This window comes from Vicugna pacos, chromosome 11 (genome assembly GCF_048564905.1).
Source record: "Vicugna pacos chromosome 11, VicPac4, whole genome shotgun sequence".
Taxonomy (NCBI): Eukaryota; Metazoa; Chordata; class Mammalia; order Artiodactyla; family Camelidae; genus Vicugna; species Vicugna pacos.
In genome coordinates this window covers 7,905,780-7,920,088 of record NC_132997.1, presented here as the reverse complement: position 1 = coordinate 7,920,088, position 14,309 = coordinate 7,905,780, and the positions used below count along the sequence as shown (strand labels likewise).

The window sequence follows — 14,309 nt, the reverse complement described above, 5'->3', positions numbered from 1 at the left end:
TGTAAAATTATAAATTAGAACGCACACATACCACCACTTCACTGCTTCACGTTACTGATAAGATGAGACGAAATACTCCTTGCAGAGAAATAGTCCTTACAAAGAATGTGAGCCACCTTCAGCTCCGAGCTGCTGGGCATACAGAGCATCTGGTGGTTGAGGCCCCCGAACTGGGAAAGGAGTTGGTCCCCAAGTCAGCCAAGACGGGAAGGTCCTTTCTGGAGACCTCAGTCCCAGAGTTAGTGATGCCTGCCTCTCCTTGTCCTATCTCTTAAATCCAGAGCCCAGTGTCTGGGGAGGGAAAACCAAGGGGCCTGAGACAGGGGGATGGACCAAATGACAGTTCATGGCCCAGCCAGGGACACGTCCTTGGTGGGGCAGAGGTGTACATTTCTGAACACAGTCTGGACTGGAGAAGCCCAGGGAGAGCTGTAGTGAAGGAGATCTATGGTGATAAGCACCCCCATTGTCTACCTCCTGGGAGGCAGGAAGGCATCCGGGAGGTTGGGCCCAGCCTCAGAATCCCTCTCCATCATTAAGGGCCGGTGATGACTAGCAGGTCCCACAGCACATTAGTGCCACCCAGGAAGCTCTTACAGAATACCCGTGCCTGGGCCCTGCCCTGGCCTGTGAAATCGGGATCCCCGGGGCACAGCCTGGGCAATGACACCTGTCTGAGATCCCTGAGGATGGGGGCTGGGTCTGCTGTGCTCACACATGTCCAGCACAGGGGTGGCACAGAGTCACCCCTCGGTGGACATGCGGGCAGTGAATAAATGGGCACCTACTATATGCATGCCCGATATAATAACATTCCTTTGAACTTTATAGACAATTCTTCAAGGTAGATGTAAGTGTTCTCATTTTTATAGATGAGGAAACTGAGGCTTGGAAATGTAAGTGGAAGTACTCCTCTGAATCACACAGCCAACGAGAGGCATGGGAGGGATTCAAGGCCAGCTAGGTTATTGTCTAGTGTCAAGGTCCATTCAGGGACTCCCCACTGCCCCACCCTACCTCCACAAATCAGAATTGACCAGGAAACTTCATGTGCCCCATGCTGGGCCAGAGGTTGGGAGAGGAACAGGGACAAGCAAGAGCTAGCTACTGCCTCTGAGGCCATCCAGGTCTAGCGATGCCATCAGGCATGGGGAGTAGATCAGGGTACCAGTCTTTCCTACACCAGCCCCTTTGGGGACCAAAGTATGTTTACAAAATATGATTTCTAAACATCAGGGAGGTCTCTGTCCTGATGCCTAAAACTTCACCATTAGGCCATTTTAAGAAGTCTGGCAAAATATGAGTCTCTAGGAAAATTTTGTGGCCCATCTCACATCCTCTCACTCCACCTTTAGACTTGTTGCTATGATGATAAGCTGCACACAGGTGTACCAAAGCAACATCACCTGCCCTGCCAGAGGGCCCCCTGCTGGCACCACACGAGGCACCCACGGGAGCCTATCTGGCTAAAGCAGCTGTGCAAGCCTAAAAGAGCTGGGGAGGGAATGTCTGCAGGCCACTCTGATCTGGAGATGGGCTGGTGGTTAAACACCCCCTTCGCCAGGAGGACAGGACAAGAGGCAGGAAGTCTACACAGCTTCTTGGATGGCCCAGTGAGAATAAGCCCCAAGTGGGGCAGTGTCCAGCTTGCACTGGCTTTCCCTGCTTCCCTGGTTCAAGTTTCCTGTTCCTTTAGACCATGTTCCAAAGTGCACATCCGCCTGGGTCTTGGGTTCTGGTTTGGGTTGGGCAGGGGGCCTCCGGCTTTAGCAGCTGTGAAATGCAAGGATCCTTAACTTATCAACATCTTAACAGCACATGTAATAAAGTGACTCTGAGAACAGCCCAGCTTGCAAAGACAGTAGCAGGGCTACCACACCCACCAGCAGGAAATTGCAGCTTTGGGCTTTGGTCCCCCCACCAGAATGGGAGCCGGGCAATACCCCGAGAATAGCCTGGCAGCCTATCCCTCCTCTGCCCCTCCCCATGGGGGACCAGGTAGTGGTGGGAATGGAAGGCAGGAGCTAGGCTATAGGGATGGGCCACATCATGCAGAAATCTTGAAACCTTCAAGCAGGGTGCACTCCACCCTCACGGAGAAGTCCCCATCCTCAGCCCCTGATCCCAGAACACGGAGCCCCACAGGGGGAAGGGAGTGAAGGGTGCTGACTGTCCTTTTGAGTTTTCCCACCCCCATGAGTCTTTCCCCTAGACCGAAGTATATAGCGCCGGGCCCCGATGTCTCCTCTAGGGTCTACAGCCTGCTCCCAGTGCCTGCCCCAGGGGCCAGAAACACAGAAAACAGGTGCCAAGATTCCTGCAGACCTGCCAGGCTGCCAGCATCCTCCTCCTCCATCTATGCCCTGCAACACTGGGCAGGTTACAGAGCCTGCACTTCCATACCTCTGAGCTTTTGCTCAAGCTGTTCCACCACCTGGAGTGCCAGCCTCCCTTTCTTCACCTGACCAACCACCATTGCCCACTCAAGAATCATCTCAGGAGTCACTTCTTCCTGGATGCCCTCTGTGCTTGCTCCCAAGCTCATGCTAGGTTAGGCACCCCATCTGCACCCAGGGCCCCTGGGCTGGCTTCATTCTCCTGTAGCACAGATCATACTCTTAGCCTACTTGTCTGTCCTGCCACACCCAGCAGGCAGGATGGGTGGCCTGCCAGAGCTTTCCCAGAGAGCAGTCTTGGCCTGGTTAGAAACCATCCTATCAGCCCTGCCCAGCCTCACGCCCGTAAGGAGGCTCCCATTATTCCTTGACCCCTACTGCCTTCTTTCTCCAGCTGAAGTTAATAATTTTAAAGTAATTAAGTCCAGAAAAATGTAATTGATTGAGTAAGGACTGCTGGTGGCTGGCAGAGCTCTGCAGCCTCATCTCTGCCTAAGCCTGTGTCTGGAGGGCAGCAGGGTAGGGGCCTGATCCCAGGTCCAGACTCCGGGGGCCTGACCACCCCATGGCAGAGATAAACCTCTCAGATCAGCCAGCCACCTACTGAGACTGTCAGGAGACTTCCTAATGAGGTTAGGCAGAGCCTGAGAAAGCCCTGCCTCATGGTGTGGAGGATTTGTATTCAATTAATCATTCAGAGCAGGACAAAAACTGCCCAGGAGGATGTGGGAGCCCTTGTCGATAAGACAGCTCCCTCCTGCACTCCTAATTCTGCCATGGTCAGTCCAGTCCCCCAGGGACCATGGTAGCCTGGGGCCCTGTCCCCATCAGACAGAAGGATGAGCACAGCTGGCCTGGGGTGTGGGACAAAGCCAGGTCTCTCGCTGCCAACCTGGAACTTCTCCTCCTCCCTCAGAACCTGGGTGAGCTCTCAGGGGTGACCACAAATGAGCCATCCAGAAGAAGGGAGCAGAGAGCCCTGCCCAGAACAGGGTGTGGGGATAGGAAAGACCCTCCCAGGTGGAAAAGGCTGAGTCTGGGGCCAAGGTTATGGGTTGTGGCTACATATAAAGTGGGGGTGTGGTGTGTAAGGCCAAGACCCACAGCCTCACTCCCTCCTGTAAACAGGACGTTGACATCACACACAGTGAGGGGAAGGACCGCAGACACCCCAGGACCTGCAGGACGCCACAGAGCAGTGCACCCCACCTCCTGGCCATGAGGTCCTCCTCCCTTCAGGACTTAGGGGTGTGAAGCGAGGTTCCGGTCACACCACATCCACGGGGGCCCCTGAGGACACCCATGGGGGAGGGGCTGAGTCCCCAGGACCCTCCCCTTTTCCCACCCACCACCCCATCAGGCTGGTCCCCACCACTTCCCTCACTGCCACAGGTGTCACCCACAGCTCTGCTCATTCTTTCCTACATGCCTGAAACACTCGCTTCCTTTACTTAAAGGCACCTGACCTTTGGGCCAGCATGTGTCCCTCCCCCAGAAAGCCTTCCCACACCGCCCAGCCCGCATTGGGTCTCCTCCCTGCCCCCACGGGCACAGCACCGAGCTCAAAGCCTGGTTTTTTCCCTCCTAACCCTGCCTGCCCCAGAGAGCTTTCAAGTCCTTGAGGTCTGAGGTTTCCTGGAGCCCACTGTGTAGGAAGGTCCGGTCCCCAACTGTGGCCACACAGCTTCCAGCCCAACCCCGATCCCCAGAGTACCTTGGGGATGGGCAGAGAAGCCCCACGCTGAGCGGCCGCTCTCACTTCTGGGGGGCAGCAAAGAGAAAGTGGAGGGCATGCTGGTGTTGTGTGGACCCAGCCTCCTTTCTCTTCTTCAGGTGACCCCACCCATGTCCGCTTTGCCCCTTTCACTCTCACCCCAGCAGCTGGGGCGGCCCCAGGACATCCCACTGCACTGGCACCAGGACTGATCCGGAGGAGACTGTCTCCATGCCAGGCCCATGAGCAGCGATCCTGGGACCTTGGGAGCCTCTGGGGGCTCTGAACGGATAGGGCTGCCTGGGAGGGAGGCCCACCCCTGGGAAGGCAGGGACAGGGTGAGGAAAAGGAGGCAACGTCCCGAGGGTACCATTTGGGCCCCTGGATCCAGCCATGCCTGAAGTTACACAACCTGAGGCCTTTTCCATTATATGGCTTGATAAATATCCCTATTTGCTTAGGCTGGCACAGGTGTTCCTGACACCCATATGACTAATATAACTAACACAGACGGAGATTTCAGACCCTCGGCAGGATTCCCTGATGTGAGGCTGGGGGTTGGTATTCTCAGGTGGTCCAACTTAGCAGTCCCACAAGTACACATGGGGGCAACAGCTTCCTCTCAGACACGTCAGGCAGAAACTCTCCACACACTAAGGCACCATGATTCAGTCTCCCTGTCACCGTCTTAGTGGGGTCCTGACAGGATGCGGCTCTCTAAGCAGATGATCCTTGGACTCACCCACCACCAGAGTCTCAGCCCATCTGCAGGTGCCATGTCTGTGAGCTCACCTGAACACACAGGCAAGTGCTCCTGTGTGTTTGCAGGCCCACACATGTACATACCACAGGTACAGTCACACAGCCACTCAGCAAACACTTGCTCTGGCCCTGCATTGCTGGGAGATGTGAGAGGCAAACAAATAGTGCCTGCGCTCCCAGACCCCACAGGTGACCCCTAAGACATGTGGGGAGATGACCAGGATGGCATGGCCACAAAGAGAAGACCCGAGCCCCCTCAGGGAACAGAGCAGCCAGGGAGGGCTTCCTGAAGAATGACCCGGAGGCAAGGCTGGAGCAGACCTGGCATGCAGTCCCTGTCCAGCTGCACCCTGCCATCTAGGAGCTCCCATGGGGCGCTCACCAGCACTGCTCAGCATGCGCTGATACTCATCACACACCCGCTGTTCTCCCTTTAATGAAATTCCAGGAACTAAGCAACCTGACACAGCCAGACCCCAAATTGTGCTCCCTGGGATGCTTCTGATGAGGATTGCATCATTAACAAATGCAGAGCTTCAAAGCCCCTTCAGCCCTGGCTCACCAGGAGGGTTCTAATCCCTGCTTCCTCAGAGGCCAAAGTGGAGGGGCTGGTAGCTACATCCTTGCAAATGGGCTCCACTCACCAGCTCCTGCTGGGGTGCAGGGGTGGGTGGTTCAGCAGTGCCCACGACTCCAAGCTGAGAAGCCAGCCTCAATGGACCCACATCTCCAGTTGCTCCTCTCTCTCCCTCCCGCTTCCCCTCCCCAAATCATCATCCCCATTTCACACATGTGGAGACTGAGGCCAGGATGGGGGGCTTCCAAGCCCACCAGAGGATTCCCAGGTGGGAGACAAGAATGGAAACCCAGATGCAAATGAACGGCTTTACAAAACAGGAAGAGACTCACAGACACAGAAAACAAACTTACAGCTACCCAAGGGAAAAGCAGAGGGGAGGGATAAATTGGGAGTGTGGGATGAGCAGGTACAAATGACTTTGTACAGAACAGATAAACAACAAGGCCCTGATGTAGAGCACAGGGAGCTCTACTCACTAACCTGTAATTACCTAGAATGAAAAAGAATGTCTATATGTGCGTAACTGCATCACCGTGCTGTACAAAGTAAACCAACACTACATTGTACATCAACTATAGTTCAATTAAAAAATAATAAAGAATGGAAACCAAGTCCTTGCTCACACCCAATACCCAGGCATCAATCAGCACACGCAGACCCCAAGGCCAGAACCCGGAGTCCAGGGTGAGCATCTACTTCCCTTGGGGAACCGCCCTTCCCTCACCACCCACTCCCACCCCCACAGGCACATCTCAGAGGGGATGGACAGGCCAATGGCCCTGAGCCCCTGACAGAACAGCTCAGGTGGGGAAACACCTTCCACAAATGGGTCCCCCAAGTCTATTAGCCGCTCCAGCCCGAGAGCATGAGAACCGCCCCCCCCCCACAATGTGACTGTAGCCTTTGTGCTGGGCCATAGCCTCCCCAGTGAAAGTGGCCACTGCCAGGGAGAGGCTGTGCCATCAGCTTCTATCATTTCTTGCTAGCAGAGACCTTCAAATCCAGAAGCTGATCAGGATGGAAAGGCCGGCACAAGGTGGCAGGATGGGGCTGCTATAAATGCAACAAGCCCCACATGCCATTGGACTCCTAGTGGCTCTGAGCATAAAGGCAAGTCCCCAAGCTTGAGGGGGTCTCAGAGAACAGAGCTTCCATGTGTCCATCTGTCCTGTTATCCATCCAGGGGCTTTTAATGGGCACCCATGAACAGCAGCTCACCAGGCTTGGCTCTAGGAACTGAGCAGTGAATGAGACGAATGAGTCCCCGCCCTCACAGACGTGATTCTCCTCACAAATAAACTAGTAACATAATTGCAGGTGGGGAAGCTGGCAAAGAAGGAGAGGAAGGCTTTGTCAGGGAATGAGAGGAGCCCTTCCTGGAGCCAAGGGGAGCCTCTCTGAGGAGGTGAGATCTGAAGAATAGCTGAGACTGACGAGGAGCCTGTCATGTGAAGATCCTTCCAGATGGGGGTGGGTAGCATGTGCAAAGGTCCCGGGGTTGGAGTCAGCTTCACCTGATGGAGATACAGGAAGAAAGTCAAGGTGGCTGAAGCAGAGACATCAGGAGGAGTGACGGCAGTGAAGTGGTGAGCCCAGCTCTTGTTGGGGTACTTGGGGGCTTGCAGGCTCTGAGAAGGGGTGTGGATTTTACTACTACCAGGAGCCATTGAAGGGTTTCAATAGGCAAGGGAGGTGACTGAATTAATCTTTTAGGTAACTCTGGCTGCTGCATGGACAGAGGCCTGGAAGGGAGAGCAGAGGCAAGGAACAGTAAGTGACCACAGGGATCCAGGCTGAGGCTGAGGACATGGCGGGGGAGGTGGTGAGAACTGGATAAAGCCCTGAGACAGGGGGAGGGTCACGTGCATAGTGGGAGGGCAGGCAAGGAACAAGGAGAATGCTGGCTTGGCTAACAATCCTACATGTTTCTCCCATCCAAATACTAACCAGGCCTGACCCTACTTAGCTTCTGAGGCTCCTTCACATTTCTGAAGCAACCCCTGCTTCCTTCTGCTCTCTGGATAATCCCCCATGCTCCCCAGGGCTGTCCGAGACCATGCTCACACAGCCCTGGGCACAGGGGTCCATAGACACTGGGGATTGAGATGCCTCTGCTTTTCAACAGGCCATCCCCAGGAGCCTGTACTAGACCACAGTTGCCAAGCACACCGCATTCTTCCCCTCAGTGAGGTTCCTGGGCTGGCTCCCAGGGCCACCCAGTGACTGTCCACAAGGCTTCTACAGTGAAGGAAGGAGGAATGGAAAGTCTGGGGTCCAGGACCCCAGGAGACCCCCGTGTGCTGTGATTCTGTAAAGTCCATATATAAAGAGTGTACATGGGTAGAAACAGAACACAGGATGGAGTCTGGGGCTGAAATGCAGTCGTTCGTGGTACATCAGTGATTCCCTCCACACAAGATCCCGTGTCCCCTGCGTACTGGCCAGTGATCCCATGTGGAGCCGCAGAGCAAACTGGGGAGCTGAGCAGCGGGACTGGCCCAGGCCCAGCCTGCTGAGCATTTTGGAGGTGAGTAAGAGAGACACAGACACCCTGTGGGCTGGCTCAGGGCTGGGTAGGAGAGGAAATCCTCTGGAAGGCTCACAAGCTCTGAGCAGGCTGGACTTTACAGCAGCAGGTGTGAAGTCACTCACTGGAATCAGTCACCTGCACAGGCTCCGGGAGAGATTCTCTGATGTATCACCCTTTCTTGGGCAAAAGCCCTGGGCTTGAGGACCTGAGCCTCACCCAGACCCATAGCGGGAGTACTAACTAGGGCTTCATTAGTGTCAGCAGAGCATCCAGGACCAGCAGTGACTGTGCCTCTCCCCCTGCACTGGTCAGACATCCTGAGGACAGTAACTGTGGCTCCTGTTTCCTGAGTGCCTCTTTAGTGCCAGGCACCAGCTAAGTTCTCCGCTGTCATCACCTCATTTCATACTGGAGACAACCTATTAAGAGAGGTACCACTGTCCCCATTTTATAGGCAGGGAAGCTGAGGTCAGCAAATTAAGTCCCTTGTCAAGAGACATCAGGCATGCCGTGCCTTTAGAGGGGCAAGTACAAAATGACAAACCCAAAAGAGAAGCAGGTGAGATATATTCAGGCTGCAGGATGTGAAGCCTGAAAAACTCCGTGGGGCACAGTGGCTGTCTTTAAACATTTAAAGGGCTGAGGGGTGAAGAGGGCCTCAGGCCAGTGTATCCCAGTGTAATGGCCCTGGGAGCTGCAGGGATCTCATCCCACACGTGTGGGCACAGAGGCCCTGGGGGGCCAACCCCCTGAGTAAGAGCCCAGGTGGGAGGGATAGGTAAGTGAGGGCAGGGGCTCTGGAACCACCCAGGACTGACAGGGAGAAGCACCTAATGTCTGCAGCCATGACAGGGAAGGCAGCCAGGATCCTGGGGCTGAGCCAAGTCAGAGCCCCTCAGCACCTGGCACTGGTCTCCAAAGATGGGCACCATGGTGACAAGCCCCGGGAGCCCAGACCAGTGCCAAGTTCAGGTCTCAGAGCTTTGGGCCTGGAGCTCAGACTAGGTCCCAGAGTATGGCCCCACAGGGCAGAGCCCTCTCTGTGCCATGGCTATGGTGGGCCAGGGAGGGAGTGCACACCATTCAGAGTACCAAGACTTCCCAGGGGCATAGGGGCCCCTGCCCAGCCCAGCTGGGAACAACCCCACTGGTCTCCAGAGCTTTGACACCTCACAGGCCACATCCCTATTAGCTCTGGGCACAGTGGCCAGCCACTCACCTTCCTGTAGGGCCTGGAAAGGACTGCTGACCTCAATGACCTTGATGGAGTAGGTGATCTTCTAGCTCTGCAGGATGTCATCGCTGAGGCTCAGGTCTGGTGCAACCAGCTGGAAATGCCCTTTCATCCTTGGCCACATTCTCCTGGAAGATGGCACCTGGAGGAGAGTAGGGGTCAAGACTAGGCCTAGAGTAGGGCTCTCCCTCCCCACCCCACCCCGACTCTTGACCTTCAGGTCATGGTGCTGGCAGAACTGCAGGTTGCTAGGTGGTGGGAATTCTGGGCTGGAGTTCCAGCCAGATAGGATAGTTTAAGGCTCTCCTTGCTCCACCAGTACAGAAACAGACCTGCCCCCATATCCCAACACAGTTGACATGAGTCACACATGAACATGGCACGTGCTGCCACCAGGTCACACTAGTGTCTCACAAACAAGCCACCTCATGTAGCAACCATGCCCCACATAATGGACTGTGTCAAGCTGCCATGACCTCAGGCAGCACCTAAAGGCCCTGACATCGCCAAGGACTGCCATCACAGGAGCCAGAAAATTTCCCCGCAGGGCAATGGCCCCGGCCCCAATTCCAAAAATGGATTAATGGCTTCCTTCTGCCCTGCTGGCCTAGAGCAGAGCAAGCAGGTCCGCAGTGGCTTTCCTGTGCCAGGGGGCTTCGTTACGCAGGGGCTTTTGATGACTGATGACAGGCAGCTCAGTGCCAGTCTGGCTGCCTAGGCTCTGCCCCCTGTTCTCCATCCCTCCTGGCTTTTACTTCTTCCAAGTACATTAGGGGGGGTCTGGAAGGGGGAATTGGAGAATGTTCCTAAACTCCATGCCTTCTGACACAGCTGGCTGAGGAGCTCAGAAGGAGTCATTCTTAAACCATGAACAGCTCCTCCAGGGTGGCCTCCAGATGGAACTTTGCATTCTTGCCTTGGCCAACTGTGTGTACTTGCACCTGAGAGCAGTCAGACACGCCAAGCCCTGGCTCTGCAGCCTGGACAATTCTGAGTCCTCCCTCCTCTACGGGCCCTGAGGGTCATCACAGTCCCAGGGCTGGGCACAATGATCCCCCGAGCTGGGAGCTGGGCAGGAGGAGGGAGTTCCCCTTCCATGCTATACCCAGAGCTGCAATGCTAACCTCAGGACCTAAGGCCCACTGACACCACTACCCACCACTGGGAAGCAGGCTTGGCCAGGTCTCTGCCTGGGGATTGCAGTGCGCCAAGCCCAGGCCTAGTCCCTCACCCCCCTCACACCCCTGCCTGGCCGTCCCATCATTCCTGTCTTCTCAGCCCTCCCAACGCCCAGTTTCTCTGGGCTCCCTGGTCTTTCCCAACTTCCATAAAGGCTACTGCCAAGGAGCTCCCCAAAAACAACCCCTGTCAGTCCCCCAAACCCACCCAACTTGCTGGGATTTCCCCATGCTGCTACCAGCTCCCACACACTCCCCATCCACGGGCCCCTTCCTCCTCTCCTCTGTCTCCTCTCCTTTCCTCTCCTGGTTCTCCCTCCATTGGTCTCATCCTGCTCATCTTGCACACACACCCCCAACACACCACTGCCCAGGCTTCTCCTCTGGCTCTCACCCCCCAGACCATCTGCCAGCTCGCAACACTTGGGCCACGGGAAACTCTGGGACTGTCCAGGGTTGGGCTGCCATCACCACAGATACCCACACAGTCCCACACATATACTGAGACATACACAGATATCCAGGGAAACAGGCAGACACTCTGTCGAATCTAACAGGCTGAGAGACAGTCATGCACGCACCAACACAAGCTAGGATGGCCCCACACACCACAATGCTCTCTTACAGTGACATCAACATGGTGCCAGGCACGTACCCAGCGACACACGCTGACAACACCCACCCACCCACATTCACCCGCAGTTCACGTTGGGCCCCTTTGATCCTGCCCTGACAACTTGGTGAGACCAGGGCCCTGTCTGCTCCCTGACTCCTGCTGCTCTGAGCTGACAGTAAAGGCTAGCACTACCCTGCCTGAGGCCGAGCCAGGGTATAGATGTGCCTCTAGCCCTAAGTGTCCACTGAGGCTACAAGGCCCTGCCAGGGTACTGGAAACCCCAGGAGCAGCAGGAGCCCTTGGGAGCAAGGCGCTGCCCATGCACATCTCCCCCGCAGGGCCCCCCATTGGCCAGGGATGTGAAGTTGAAGAAGGGTAGGACTCAGGCTGCTTTTGGGGGTTCACGGTGTCCACTGGTGATTGTCGACCTCAGCTGCTGAGCATCTCACACCCTTCTTAGGAGCACTACCTGCCAGTCCCTCAGCCCAGGGAACAACCAAGTTTGGAAACACGGGCCCCTGCACTGCTGGGGCCCTGCTCAGCCTTAGTCCTGCCACCCACCACACTCACCGATGTGGATGATGACTGCATCAGAACCTTCTTGTCCCCAGACATGCAGCTTATCCACCCAGGCTCAGAGGAGTAACTTGCCCAAGGCACCTGGTGAGTTGCCAGTAGACCCAGAATTCAATCCTCTTGGTTTGCTCTTCACTACACAAAGATGTAGTCACAGAAATTAAAGTGGGTCAATAAATCCTTCATTTGAAGAGTTTAGCCAAAACAGGTGATTATTTTTTCTAAAAAGATCTTCAGATATACCAATTCTAGCTATATTTATTCAATATTTACCATATGTAGGCACTGTGCTCATCACCTGCATCTTACTAGAAGACGGTATACCCATTTTGCACTCGGGAAAGGATGTGCAAAGAGATAACCTGAGCCCATTAGGAATCTTAACTGGAACACTGCTGCAAGCCTGTAGTTTGCCACCAAACCTGCAGATGAACTGGCAAGACAAAGAAAACATGGTGGTCCGCTTGGAAACCAGTCATCATCACTTAAGAGTTTTGTCATCCCGTAAAGCAGACCTCTCCTTTCTCTGTCATCTCACTTCTCATCCCAGCCAATAACTGGACTTGCATATTCCCTGGGGTGATGTCTGCTTAACGTAGAACCCCCATTGCCCAGCCCCAACCCTTGAAAATATACCCCCATCAAGCACACTCCTTTAAGCAAGCTCCAAAACCAGATGAGATACTGTACCATGAAAGACTGCCTTCCTCCCTCCCTCCTCAGCATGGAGCTCTGTACCCAGGATTTCTAAGCTAATTCAGCCCAGGCCTGCATGAAGGCTGCCACTTGCAAGAGGGAGTAAGACCCAGCTTGGGGGATTCTCTGCAGGCTTTGGCACATCAGACCAGGGCTCCTGAGAACACAAGGAGGAAGCCAGTCCCAGTACTGGCATCAACCTCCCCCAGGGAGGGGTTAGCATCTTAAAAAGAGCCAAGCTCTATGCCCTGTATCTTCAGTTCCAAGCTGGGCTCTACCCAGTGGCTCCAAAGAACCCGCATCTGCCAGAATGTGAGCTCAAAGAATCCCACTGCTGTTTTCCCTCTCTTAACCCAGCGGGTTTTTCTTTAAAAATAAAAATAAAAACCACGTATTTATTCCTTATTTCATGCTTTCCTTCAGTCACTGCCTTTGGTCTTCCGTTGTACATTAATTGTCCATCTCTTCTTTGCCTTCCGTACCCCTTCTTCCCAGCCTCTTTCATCTCATTTTTACTACTTCTCAGCATGTTTATTTGATTTCATCTTCTTTTATATGACTGCACTTTTTACTTTACTTTTACTCTGGTTAGCCTCATGGGTTGTTACTTTTCAATTTCCCAGGCCAGCAATCTTTTGCAGCCCTCATTCCATTTTTCAAGGCTTCTATTCATTTAGCCTTCAATTTTCTCCACCTTGGGGGTTGGGCAAGTGAAACTGAAGGTTCCCTCCCTGCACTTGCCTTGCAGCAGCCACCAAGGCAGGACCCACTGGTAGGCTCCAACCCCCTGGCCACAACCCGCCTCCCCAGGTACTCTTTCTAATTCATTGCCAATGGAACAGAGAATGGATCTGACTCTATGTTGGATCTGTTCTTTTTGTTGTAACCACTGTGCCCTGCTTTCTAGGCTCAGTCTTGCTGGCTCTGCAGCTTTTGTGAAACAATGTTGCCTTTAGGCTAAAATAGACAGGAGAGCCTATTCTCAGGGCTCTGACCTTTAAGGATGTTAGCACTTGTGCACTTATGTGGGGATGGCAAGTTGCAAAATAACCTTTGTTTTCTTAGAAGTTTACAGGGACACCATGAACTGGCCCACATGGATGGCTGCAGGAACAAAGAATGCCTGCAGCATGAAGTTTGCAAAAACCAACAACACCCCCTCCTTTTTTTTCCTTTCTTTTTTTTTTTTTTTTGTTTGCTTAAAAGGAACCTGTATTCTGACTATAGCAGGATGGTTCTCCAAGACATTAGTCGACCATTCCTCCCTGTCTGCTGGCCTTCTGATTAAAGTCGCTATTTCTTGCCCCAAAAGCTCATCTCCCAATTTATTGGCCTGTCATGTGCCTAGCAGAATGAGTTTGGACTGGGGAACAGGTGAGGAGGCTTCCATTTGTTGGAGCCACACACCACAGGAAAATGAGGAGGAAGGAAATCACACACAATGTATCCTCCTAGACAGGAGCACCTCCTTTCTGCAGGGCAAGGGCCCCTCTTTATCCCCATTCTATGCTCAGGAAACTGGGGCCCATTCAGAGTGTGCAGCGTGGTAAACTACAGTAATCAGAAATGTTACCTGTGTGAGAAATTGCTTCCTCCACAAAAAAATTTTAGAACCTCAGGGATCTGGTCCCTGGACCCAGATATCCCTGACATGGTAGTTGGCAGGGCCAAACACAAGCTCAAGCCCACCTGTGGCTCTCATGCTGACATCCAGGGCTCCCCTTGGCCCCATGGAGTCCAGCAAGGTCCATCCTTTCCATAGGTTCTTCGGAAAAGCAGAAAAGACAAGCTGGAATTTGCAAAGAGGCATTACCAATTACCAAAGGTGAGCAAAAATGAGGGTTCCATTACCAGGAAGAACCCTGAGCTGTCATCTCAGTCCCAGGCCTCCTGGGGCAGCCTGTGTCCCAACTTCCTCCTAGAGCAGTGGTCCTCCAGGTGTGTGTGTCCCCCAGCCTGGGTACACAGTCCTTCAGAGGAGGTCCTGGCTTCCAGGGCTCTAGCCCCACCCCACTTCCCTCAGGCTT

The 14,309-nt window shown here is 54.1% G+C and overlaps 1 long non-coding RNA gene across 1 annotated transcript; it reads right to left on the bottom strand.

Annotated features, from left to right (window-relative positions):
• Positions 1-6,363: 6,363 nt before the first annotated feature.
• Positions 6,364-14,066, bottom strand: LOC140699661 (uncharacterized). Its single transcript, XR_012077908.1, has 4 exons — positions 13,972-14,066; positions 11,581-11,721; positions 9,202-9,358; positions 6,364-6,966 (listed from the first exon to the last, which is right to left on the bottom strand). It is a non-coding gene; the product is annotated as an uncharacterized lncRNA (long non-coding RNA).
• Positions 14,067-14,309: the final 243 nt, after the last annotated feature.